Source organism: Salvelinus sp. IW2-2015, linkage group LG36 (genome assembly GCF_002910315.2).
Source record: "Salvelinus sp. IW2-2015 linkage group LG36, ASM291031v2, whole genome shotgun sequence".
NCBI classification, from domain to species: Eukaryota; Metazoa; Chordata; class Actinopteri; order Salmoniformes; family Salmonidae; genus Salvelinus; species Salvelinus sp. IW2-2015.
Genome location: NC_036875.1, coordinates 934,080 through 947,470, shown reverse-complemented (window position 1 = coordinate 947,470; position 13,391 = coordinate 934,080). Strand labels below are relative to the sequence as shown.

At 42.1% G+C, this 13,391-nt stretch overlaps 1 pseudogene; it reads right to left on the bottom strand.

Annotated features, from left to right (window-relative positions):
- The window catches only part of LOC111959946 (striated muscle preferentially expressed protein kinase-like), a 156,581-nt pseudogene that overhangs the window by 46,837 nt on the left and 96,353 nt on the right, over positions 1-13,391 (bottom strand).

Sequence of the window (13,391 nt, the reverse complement as noted above, 5' to 3'; positions counted from 1 at the left end):
AATTCACAGACAGTGTCACCAGCAAAGCACCCCACACCATCACACCTCCTCCTCCATGCTTCACAGTGGAACCACACTTACAGAGATCATCCGTTCACCTACTCCATGTCTCACAAAGACACGGCAGTTGGAACCAAAGATCTCAAATTTGACCATCAGACCAAAGGACAGATTTCCATCTGTCGAATGTCCATTGCTTGGTGTTTCTTGGCCCAAGCAAGTCTCTTCTTATTATTGGTGTCCTTTAGTAGTGGTTTCTTTGCAGAAATTTAACCATGAAGGTCTGATTCACACAGTCTCCTCTGAACAGTTAACATTGAATGTGTCTGTTACTTGAACAATGTGAAGGATTTATTTGGGCTGGAATTTCTGAGGCTGGCAACTCTAATGTACATCCTGTGCAGCAACAGAGGTAACTCTGGGTCTTCTTTCCTGTGGCAGTCCTCGTGAGAGCCAGTTTCATCATAGCGATTGATGGTTTTTGCGATGCACTTGAAGAAACTTGACATTTTCCGGATTGACTGACCTTCATGTCTTAAAGTAATGATGGACTGTCATTTCACTTTGCTTATTTGAGCTGGTCTTGCCATAATATGGACTTGGTATTTTACCAAATAGGGCTATCTTCTGTATACCGCCCCTACCTTGTCACAACACAACTGATTGGCTCAAACGCATTAAGAAGGGAGAAGATTCCACAAATTAACAAGGCACACCTGTTAAGTGAAATGCATTCCAGGTGACTATGCCCATGAAGCTGGTTGACAGAATGCAAGAGTGTGTGCAAGCTGTTATCAAGGCAAAGGGTAGCTACTTTGAAGAATCTCAAATATAAAATACATGATTTGTTAATTTTTTGGTTACTACATGATTCCATATGTGTTATTTCATAGTTTTGATGTCTTCACTATTATTCTACAATGTAGAAAATTGTAAAAATGAAGAAAAACCCTGGAATGAGTAGGTGTGTCCTATATTTTGACTGCTACTGTAGCTAGCTACATTTCGTTATTGATATAGCTAGCTATATAGCTAGTTAGCTTATGCTGCTAGCTATTAGCAAGCTAACATTAGCAATTGCTCTGAAGTCACCAAACATTATTAGAAATAACTATTGAGTACCCATGCAGGCATGTACACAGATTAGGGTCTACAGTACATGTGCCCGAGTACCTGCCCCTTTGCCCTCCTACTCGCCAAGCTCCCTTATGGTGGTGGTATAATTATTTAAAACAAAATTGTATACAGTTTTTCATTTCGACATAGTGACACATTCGACATTCAACATTGTCACATTTTGATTGTTGTTGTATATCACACAGTTATGCAGCATTATGAATTTATTGATGCACACTGTTTAGATTATTTGTGACGTTTATGTCGTGTTTCTGAAGGCTTTAGTGAGGCTTTCTGGGGCCTTTATAAGCTGCACTAATTTAAAGGGCAACTCCACCACTTTTCAACCTTATTTTCTTATCTCCATCACAATTCCATTGTCTACATATTGAAAATTGGCTAATTTTTTATGTTTTGTAGAAGAAATAAATATAAGTTGAAAAGTTCTACTCAATGACATCATCAAAAGTTAAAACATTAAAAACTGTGATTTTTAACACTATGAGATTCTTGGTAATGTGGGGAGCAAGAAAATACCCTCCTTATGGCTAAAAACTATTGTAATTTTAAAATCACAGTTTTCTTTCTTTTTTAATCCTACTCTATGATTTCAAAGAGAAGCATTTTTTAGGACCTTGTCTTTTTTCCCACAGATCATATAAATGCACTATTTTCCCAAATGTAGACAATGGTATGGTGATAATGAATATGAGGTTGAAAAGTGGCAGAATTTCCTTTAAAGCGGGTCCACATTATATGCATGCTTATTTTCATGAAATGTGATTCATTCCTTTGTTTTTAGGATGATACATTGTTGTGCGAGAGTAGTCACATCACCTTTGTGTATGATGACAACGAATGCTCCCTTGTGCTGCTCAACACAAGTCCGAAGATTCAGGGGTGTATACCTCACCGCAAAACCTGGCTGGTTCTGTGTCCTGTAAGGCTGAGCTCACCGTGCGCACAGGTAAGCCTTGGGGTACCATTCAATCAAATATGCATTCCAGTATTGACAACAGAGGCATAGTCGTCTGATGTTTTCAGACCCAAAGTAGACGAATGATGAGACATATCCACATCCTAGGCCACCAGTTGCATCGTTTCAGCTATATGCCTTAATCCCAAATTACAGGAAAATATTAGTACCGTCTAATTTCCTGGTTGTTTTATTCTGTGATTATCTTTTCTATTCATTTAGGATATTTGAGTTGACAGCCGGATCTACACAACGATGTCGAAGACGTGGATTCATCTTGACATTAGACTACTTTTGAGCCTAAAAACATCTGTCAAACTATCATTTTGGAGTGAATAGTCAGATTGTTGGAGATGCAGCTATGTAGAGGCAGATGTAATTAGCAGTTGGGAATGTGATTAACACAGGCCCGAACACTATGAAATGTGGGCCTGTAATTAGGCTACATTGTAATTGTGTCCTCACTTCTGTGCTACCTTGCAGTTAAAGAAGACAAGGAGGATACAAGGAGGACGAGGAGACCGTTCTCAGGAAGATGCGCCGGCTGACTGATTACATGACATCCACAAGGAAATAGGGAGGTGAAGGCACCGTTTGTAAATAAGCTAGAAAAAAAAAGCGACATAAACTAGATGGTTATTTTCCATAATTGTGAGATTTGCTTCGATTCAGGCCGACACACCCTGCGTGAACATTGGGAACGAATGGCTGGTGTTCACGATATGAACGGGTCTGTAAACACGGTGTGATTGGTTGAATATCACGAAAAACTACCCGGGAATGAACAGCATCTCTCAGGGTGTCCTGACAACGTGTGTCTGGTGTGTGTGGTGTTGTGTCTTGAAAACTCCCGATCACTCTTCCCCGAATTGAAACTTCTAACAACCTACAATACCACATCTCCACCACCTATAAACCTCAAACTTGCGCCGAGAGGGCGTCAAGGCATGCGTACTAATCTCTCTCTTTTCTGTGATTTATTTAGAATTCAAGGCACACTTAACCAGCATGGCTACCACAGCATTCTGCAGCGATACGCCATCCCATCTGGTTTGCACTTAGTGGGACTATAATTTATTTCTCATAAGSACAATGACCCAAAACACACCTCCAGGCTGTGTAASGGCTATTTGACCAAGGAGAGTGATAGAGTGCTGCATCAGATGACCTGGCCTCCACAATCAACYGACCTCAACCCATTTGAGATGTTTTGGGATRAGTTGSACCACARAGTAAAGGAAAAGCAGCCAACCAGTGCTCAGSGTATGTGGGAACTCCTTCAAGACTGTTGGAAAACCATTCCTCATGAAGCTGGTTGAGAGAATGCTAAGAGTGTGTAAAGCTGTCATCAAGGCAAAGGGTGGCTACTTTGAAAATATATTTTGATTTGACTACTAAATTATTCAATTTCTGTTATTTCATAKTTTTGATATCTTCACTATGATTCTACAATGTTGAAAATATTAAAAATAAAGAAAAACCCTTGAATGAGTGGGTGTGTCCAAACTTTTGACTGGTACTGTAGCTAATAGGCTCAGCTAAATAGAAATCCCCCTTATGTACTACAGTAGCTATATCTCAAAGCCACACTCTTGTCATGAGATTTGTAAATGAAAGAGGCCTAAATTGTCTCTATAATATTTACTTTTGTATTGTTACAGACACTGTTTGTGCAGGACAACAGAGTGGAAAATCCTTATTATTGAAGGCACTGAGACCCAAGCTCTCCCCAGTGCTTGAGATGCCCTCCTCCTCTACCTCATCCCATTCCTCAACAACTTCATTCCCAGACTGCTGCACTAACTGCCAACATCGCTGACAGGTTAGGACAGACAAACACCTTTCATTTAAGACATTTGATAAAAGTTATGGTTTGAGCATCCATCTATTCACTCTTGGACATTGTTTTAAAATATCTATCTTTTGTGTTTCTTCAAATGCAGTGGTGACCTGTGATGGGCTATGAGTGACAGAGTGGCATCGGGCATAAGTTGTTGTCTTCCATAGGAGGAGASGGAAAGTGACCTCGCAAAAGATGTTGAAACCCGTCTAACGGTAAGACAACATGAAAAATATACTACGCCAATCATAATWATGCTTTTGACATCATACTTTATTGGTTTACTATGGCATTTGACATATTAATGCCCTGCTCCAATATATTTTCCTGATCAAATCAATAATTAGACATTTGTTTGAAATGTTGTTTTCCCCAATAGACCCATTTGGCGATGTGGCCCTGAAGGTGGTTCCTGCCAACCTGCCTCCATCATCATACAGAATGACTGGGGAAATGATTCACCCCTAATATACAACCTGTAAGTATACAGGCTAAATAATAACACATAGTAGAACCATTTCTACAATGCAGTCCATCTGTCCTCTCAGTGCAGCACAGAAATGCCCTTATCCAAGCACAGAAATGCCCTTATCCAGAATGTGACAAAGGCATTTCTAACAGACCAGCTAAACTTTCTTTGTTGTTACTTTCAAGGTTGGATCCAACATGCAGTACCTCCAGCAGGCAGAGGCAGGAACCATTCATCCGGCAGCTCGGGGACAAGTGTATTTGTGTCACGATCGTTTGTAGAATTAACGGACCAAGGCGCAGCGTGCGTAGAGTTCCACATGTTTAATTAAAGAAACTCACTAAAACAATACAGAACAAAAACGAAACGTGAAGTCAAATGCAGTGCAACCTGGCAACTACACACAAACAAACAAGATCCCACAAAAACCCAGTGGGAAAAAGGCTGTCCTAAATATGATCCCCAATCAGAGACAACGATAACAGCTGCCTCTGATTGGGAACCATACCGGGCCAACATAGACATATAATAACCTAGATAACCCACCCGAGTCACACCCCGACCTAACCAACATAGAGAATAAAAGGCTCCGGCCGCAAAACCTGACTCAATAGGGGAGGGTCCGGGGGGCATCTAACGTTGGGGGCGGCTCCAGTGCGGGGCGAAGTACCCACTCCGCTCGCGGATACGTCAGCTTCGGTGCGGCTCTGTGCGTGGATCGTCGCCGGAGGAACCGGACCGTGGATCATCATTGGAGGCTCCGGACTGGGAACCCTCGCCGGAGGCTCTGGACTGGGAACCCTCGCAGGAGGATCTGGACTGGGAACCCTCGCAGGAGGCTCTGGACTGGGAACCCTCGCCAGGAGGCTCTGGACTGGGAACCCTCGCCTGGAGGCTCTGGACTGGGAACCCTCGCTGGAGGCTCTGGACTGGGAACCCTCGCAGGAGGCTCTGGACTGGGAACCCTCGCAGGAGGCTGTGGACTGGGACTCGTCGCTGGAAGCTCTGGACTGGGGCTCGTCGCCGGAAGCTCTGGACTGGGACTCGTCGCCGGAAGCTCTGGACTGGGGACCGTCGCCTGAAACTCTGGACTGGGAACGCGCACTTCAGGGCGAGTGCGGGGAGCAGGCACAGGACGTACCTGACTGGGAAGGCGCACTTGAGGGAGAGTGCGAAGAGCAGGCACAGGACGTACCTGACTGGGAAGGCGCACTTGAGGGAGAGTGCGAGGAGCAGGCACAGGACRTACTGGGCTGTGGAGGTGTACTGGAGACCTGGTGCGTAGAACTGGCACAAATGGTGCCGGAGCGATGACACACTCCGCACGGTGAGTGCGGGGAGCTAGCACAGGTCGTCCTGGGCTGTGGAGGCGCACTGGAGACCTGGTGCGTAGAACCGGCCCACATGGTACTGGACAAATGACACGCTCCTCGGGACGAGTATGGAGAGCTGGCACAGGCGGCTCCGGACGGCTAACACACTCCTCAGGGCGAATGCCGTGCATACTACGCCAAACCAACAGCTCTCTCGCTTCACTCTCCTCCAATTTGTCCAACAACTCCTCGAAGGTCTCTAACTCTCCCCTCCGTTCACTCTCCTCCACGTTGTCCAATTTGGCTCTCTATGGTCAGGGCATGACAATTTGTGTATTTKTATTGTTTTCACTTTTATTTTACCTCTTGTGTTAGGAATAGGGAGGGTACAGGGTCAAGTGATATAGAGTCTTTATGGATGTGTTATGAATAACCAAAGGTGTCTCACTTCAAATCAACTATTACAGGACTCTACATGAAGTGTCAATAAATAGATTATAAACGCACTGCCGATTTATGAAAGTTCTCTCATGATCCACAGGTTACTGTAGGGTGTGAGGGGAATWTAGTTGGGTCAATGGACCTGCAATGCTTGTGTTTCTGTGTCAGAGCCAATATGATTTGGAGTAGTCGAACCTGAGACCACCAGGTATTCTGTTCCCGTGCTAGAGACCAGGGCTCGATTACAACCTGTTACAATCTTTCAGCAGGGTGTATGACAAGGTTGTAGACGTTTTGTGATGGCTCAATTTAATAGGATTTATAAAGCCTTAGTAAGCCGTGCTTATGTCACCCTTTAAGAAGCACAGGATTATGTCATATACGACATAGGGGTATGTCACATTTGACATTGGTAATGATGCCACACAGTTATGCCACATTTATGAACAGTGGTGTAAAGTACCTCAGTTAAAATACTTTAAAGTATTACTTAAGTTGTTTTTTGGGGTATMTGTACTTTATTATTTATATTTTTTACCACTTTTACTTTTATTTCACTACATTCCTAAAGAAAATAATGTACTTTTTACTCCATACATTTTCCATGACACCCAAAAGTACGTACAATTGGCCCAGTGTAGTTAGGGGAGGGTTTGGCCGGAGGTGCTTTACTTGGCTCATCGCGCTCTAGCGACTCCTTGTGATGGGCCGGGCGCCTGCAGGCTGACCTCGGTCGTCAGGTGAACAGTTTTCCTCTGACACATTGGTGTGGCTGGCTTCCGGGTTAAGTAGCCGGTGTTAAGAAGCGCGGTTTGGTGGGTCATGTTTCAGAGGATGCATGACTCGACCTTCGCCTCCCGAGAATGGTGCCATCTGGTTTGCTTAATATAAGGAATTTGAATTGATTTATACTTTTGCTTTTGATACTTAAGTATATTTAAAACCAAATACTTTTACTCAAGTAGTATTTTACTGGATTACTTTCACTTTTACTTTTATATTAAGGTATATTTACTTTTACTCAAGTTTGACAATTGGGTACTTTTTACACCACTGTTTATGAACTCTTTATTAGGCATGACACAGTCATAGATTATTTGTGACACATCTATGTAGTGTTTATGAACACTTTATGAAGTCTTTATAAACTAATTTGAAACATAATTTGGAGTATCCTGTCAGTACAAGTCATTGTTTATTTACCTTCTCAGCAGTTACCAGCTGAGTACCTACATTCTGGTTATCAAACTAGTTATCTATAGAGTATATATATGGCATGAGTGTGCAACTTCATAAAGGGTTACAATGATATACACACTCAAATATATATGTGTCTCCATGTATGCACCTTAAACCAAAGGATGTCGGGAATGGGCTTGCCCTCCACAACCACAGCCAAGCGAGGTGTCTCCCCCATGTGCACATCCACATCCTCCATGATGGACTCAAAGGTTGGTGGTGCTACAGAGGGAACATGAAAATGTGTTAGATACTGTTGTCACATTATTCAGTATGTCGATACTCAAAGTATCATGGCAAGGAAACAAAATATGAAGCAGACAACATTTCCTGACGATCAGCAAGGCATTTTGAAAAAGTAGCTAACTTCTTAATGGCCATTACTATAGTGGACGAGAAGAGTTTCCACTCCCAAACAATGCAAAGCGCTTTGAGCAGCTGCAAAGAGAGATRCATACTGTAACTCCAATCCATTATCATAATCTGTCATTATTGCACTCACCTGCCATTTCCACACTAAAGATGCAGGAGTCGACGCCAAACTTGTTGGAGGCAACACACATCAGTTGACCCACATCGCCACTCTTCACCCTCATGATCTTCAGAGTGTGCTGGTCATCATCAGGCATACTCATCTCATACAGTCCAGGTTTGATTGCAAGGACCACTCCACTCCTAATCGCAGAGAACAATAAGGCAGCTTAGATATCCCATTGTCGTGGTGATGTTACATTTTAGGGGTAAGAAATGTTGTTGTGTGTCTGCTTCACACATCTTATTGTTTTATCCTACAGCACTTGGTATTACAATGGCATTCTTGCACACTGGCATATTTGTGAACTCAATTGTTGTGAAGCAAACAAGAAGGCCAGAGAACGGGCATGGTGCTTTTCAAATACAGTTAAAACTTCTTTCAGCTAGGGGGCAGAATTTTTATGTTTGGAAARATAACGTTCCCAAGGTAAACGGGCTATTYCTCAGGTCCAGATGCTAGAATGTGCATATAAATTGACAGATTAGGATAGAAAACTCTAAAGTTTCCAAAACTGTCAAAATATTGTGAGTATAACATAACTGATTTTTCAGGCGAAAACCTGAGGAAATCCAACCCGGAAGTGCCTTTTATTTGGAAAAATCCCTTGTTCTGTTGCCTGCCTTTCCTCCATTTAAACGGGTATCAACCAGATTCCTTTTCCAGTGGCTTCCTCAGGCTGTGACCAGGCTTTAGACATAGTTTCAAGCTTTTATTTTGAAAAATKAGCGAGATTTTTCAAAACRCGTCAGTGGATAGACGGAGGTCCTTACATTAGTTCATGCGCTCGACACTGGTTGCTCGACATTTTCTTTCTCTCCAGTATTGAATAGGTGGGTCATGTTTCAGAGGACACATGACTCCACCTTCACCTCCCCTGAGGCAGTTGGGTAGTTGCAGCAATGAGACAAGATCGAAAAAATGGGGAAGGAACCTAAGGGAGTGCCAGATATAGGGGAGGTAATAAKGGAGGTAATGGAGTCCAGGTGTGCCTCATGATGACATACAGGTGTGTGTAATGATTGATGCCAGGTGTGCATAATGATGGATCCCAGGACAGGTGGTTGGTATACAGGCGAAGGGGAGGAGCGGGAGTAGACGTAGCAATCATGGACAGAGCACACCATCTATAGGGTACTRATAGACAGTGCCAGCCCAGTTATTGTGAAAGTTGATCTCAGAAAGAGACTCTAGTCTCGAGAGCTACCTTAAAAAGGAAGCTCCCTCCAAAGTGTATCTCTTCCCTTGTGAATTGGCTGATGTATTTTATAAACTCAGCACATTACATGTTAATCTTAAAATAATAGACAGTGTGAAGTAGAAACTGAATATCCAACGGAAATGTGTAATACATATTAAGAGGTAACATTGTCAGGGTAGACTAAAATTAAAACAATGTCTTCCAATATGGAGAAAGTTATCATGTTTGTTTAGTATGTTTTAAAATCTTGCAATAGGGGGAAAAGCTGAACATTGTTTGAGAGTGATCCAAGTGTATTAGCAGTAGAGATTGAGAAGGTCTTCCTATTGGGAAGAAGGGAATTCTAGTTGAAGGAAACAGATATGGAAACTAGTGAAAGCAACAAAGTGAATGTTAATATTAGAGGCTTTCAGATATCATTCTAATAATGCAATATTTTTGTAATTTGAAGAAGTAAATGTTTCAATGCAAGGTCACATGATGAACAGAGGGATTGAGCATTGGGACTGATATTAAATTAGAGGCTGCCATCTGGTGTTTGCGTTAGAGATACATTTCCTGTGGAACAATAGATAGCCATCAGTATTCACTAAACTCAAACAGGCTGTTAGGGACATAGTGGGACATTTGGGACAGCGTTATGAATAATTGCATTTTTATTTAATTTTTTTATTTCACCTTAATTTAACCAGGTAGGCTAGTTGAGAACAAGTTCTCATTTGCAACTGCGACCTGGCCAAGATAAAGCATAGCATTTCGACACATACAACAACACAGAGTTACACATGGAATAAACAAAACATACAGTCAATAATACAGTAGAAAAATWAAGTCTATATATAATGTGAGCAAATGAGGTGAGATAAGGGAGGTAAAGGCAAAAAAAGGCCATGGTGGCGAGGTAAAYACAATATAGCAAGTAAAACACTGGAATGGTAGATTTGCAGTGGAAGAATGTGCAAAGTAGAAATATAAATAATGGGGTGCAAAGGAGCAAAATAAATAAATAAATAAATACAGTAGGGGAAGAGGTAGTTGTTTGGGCTAAATTATAGATGGGCTATGTACAGGTGCAGTAATCTGTGAGCCTCTCTGACAGCTGGTGCTTAAAGCTAGTGAGGGAGATACGTGTTTCCAGCTTCAGAGATTTTTGCAGTTCGTTCCAGTCATTGGCAGCAGAGCACTGGAAGGAAAGACGACCAAAGGAGGAATTGGCTTTGGGGGTGACCAGTGAGATATACCTGCTGGAGCGCGTGCTACGAGTGGGTGCTGCTATGGTGACCAGTGAGCTGAGATAAGGCGGGGCYTTACCTAGCAGAGACTTGTAGATAACCTGTAGCCAGTGGGTTTGGCGAYGAGTATGAAGCGAGGGCCAACCAACGAGAGCGTACAGGTCGYARTGGTRGGTAGTGTATGGGGCTTTGGTGACAAAACGGATGGCACTGTGATAGACTGCATCCACTTTGTTGAGTAGAGTGTTGGAGGCTATTTTATAGATGACATCACCGAAGTCGAGGATCGGTAGGATGGTCAGTTTGAGTGAAGGATGCTTTGTTGCGATATAGGAAGCCGATTCTAGATTGCATTTTGGATTGGAGATGCTTAATGTGAGTCTGGAAGGAGARTTTACAGTCTAACTAGACACCTAGGTATTTGTGGTTGTCCACATCTTCTAAGTCAGAGGCGTCCAGAGTAGTGATGCTGGATGGGCGACCAGGTGCGGGCAGTGATCGGTTGAATAGCATGCATTTAGTTTTACTTGCATTTAAGAGCAGTTGGAGGCCACGGAAGGAGAGTTGTATGGCATTGAAGCTCGTCYGGAGGTTAGTTAACATAGTGTCCAAAGAGGGGCCAGAAGTATACAGAATGGTGTCGTCTGCGTAAAGGTGTATCAGAGAATCACCAGCAGCAAGAGCAACATAATTGATGTATACAGAGAAGAGAATCGGCTCGAGGAATAAGAGACATTTTTGACAATTTCCACTAGGAGTGTTGTTAATGTCTCTAGGACGGTCTCTGCCGCCCTCTGGTGACAGGTGGAACCATGACAGCTGTGTTGTTTTTTGGGAGGGACGCATGAATCACAATGTGAGTCATATGTCCAAAGGGGGAAATACCAGTCCCCTGGGGCCCTTTGGTAAATATGCAAATATATTTTCTTCACATGCCTGCATCTAAAAGGAAAACAGATATGTTGGTAATGGTTGACAGTTACTCCAAATGGATTGAAGTTTTCTCCACCCGAGTGATATATGAAGAAGTGTATTGCTGTTGTTGTTTTGTGTGTTTTGTTTTTGTCTTGTTCAATACAAATCTCACCAGATAGGGTCTGCTGGATGGTCAGGATTTCTCCCTAAGGATTAGCCCTTTCACTCCCTGACCATGTAACTCTGCGGTGAGATCGCCAAGATGATAGGGGTGAGCCAATTTGGGGGGTGGCCAATTTGGGGGGTGGGGGTTGTTTCAACTGTGTATTATTCTCTTTGACATWTGTCTTAGACATTTTTATTCAGAATATTGGTAGTAGTAGTAATAATTTGTCACACAGTGAATAATTTGTCTGGATTTCCTGAATCAGAAATGCCCTAAACTAAACTGTTGTTCTGGTCTGTCCTCTCTCGRGGTAATGGCGAAGRTGACCACAGATGGTAACTAAATGCATGGAAAAGATMATTTGACCAAGAACAGTATGAACCTCGCCCCCTCTAACCGGCTGAAGTAATGGCGACAATGTTGTTCACTATGCCCTGTATTGGTCATCGTGGAAAGAGAGCCCTGCTGGGCCCTGGGTTGGATCAGGTTAAGTGGTGAACTTTACTATAGCATTGATAAGAAAAATGCTTTTTAAGAGTATGACCAACAATGTGCCCTAGACCAAATTCGGGAGATCTCTAGAGACGTAGAGAAAGTTGGCAATGCTAAAATAATTGCGTAAATTGGCTCTGCAAAACAGAGAGGCTCCTGACTATCTTTTGACAGATCACTTGTGCAATCATTGGCGATGAATGTTGTACTTTTGTCACAGATCACTCTTCTAAGATGWYTGATCTCACCAAATACATTGCTACTGTTGCTAAGAATAATTCCCCACAACCAGAGTGGATGGCTGCAACTTGGTTKGAATCCCTGTTTGGAAGTTGGGGATTGCCAAATGGGCTACAGTGTGTGTTTTGTTCTTAGTTTGCMTAATTGTGTTATTTAACATGCTGTTTATGTGTATGTTTTTTTGATAAATTCAAACCTGTTAATAGAAGTATAACATTTATTATGATGATAGTATTACCATACTAATTAGATTGTATAACCCAGAATGAAGGGTTTGAAATTATGAAGAGTCTGGTTTTATATGTTGATTTCCCTTACTTTAATAGAAATATAGAACTTTTTGATAGAAGCAATAATTTGATGATTATCTTAAAATGTATTGATAATTATCATAGATTGAGTGATAAGAGGAGGGAATGTGATAGAAAAAATACTCACTATCAGTATCTGCAATTTGGCAGTACACCCATATCTCAGTTTCAAGGTCTCAACTTGGAGAGAAGAAGCTTTCTGAGGTATTGGACGGTCACATGCATGAACCAAAATGTTAATGATGAATTAATAAGCAATGATGAATAAGCTAAATCTTGCAAATACAACTTTTTTGTGTAAGTATATAAGATATCTAATGGGACTGCCCCGACAGAGCTCCTGACAGACGTGTACTATGGAGCATCAAGTTTGTTGGAACCTCTCCAGTTAACTGTTAACTTCTCTAGKGTAGGGGGCAGCATTTTCACGTTTGGATGAAAAGCATACCCAAATTCAACTGCCAGCTACTCATCCCCAGAAGATAAGATATGCATATCATTAGTATATGTGGATAGAAAACACTCTGAAGTTTCTAAAACTGTTTGAATCATGTCTGTGAGTATAACATAACTTATTTAGCAGGCGAAACCCCGAGGACAAACCATTCAGAATTTTTTTGTTGTTGAGGTCACTCTCTTTTCAATGGGGTTTCATTGGGAATCCAGATTTCTAAGCGAATTGCTTGCAGTTCCTACGGCTTCCACTGGATGTCAACAGTCATGAGAAATTGGTTGAGGTTATTCCTTTGTGTAATGAAGAAATACGGCCATCTTGAAGTCGAGGCACTCTAGGTGTCCTGTTTGATTGAAGCGCATGACCAGAAGGCATGCTACATTTGGTTTTAATCCTGTATTGAACACAGATCATCCCGTCTTCAATTTTATCGATTATTAACATTAAAAAATAC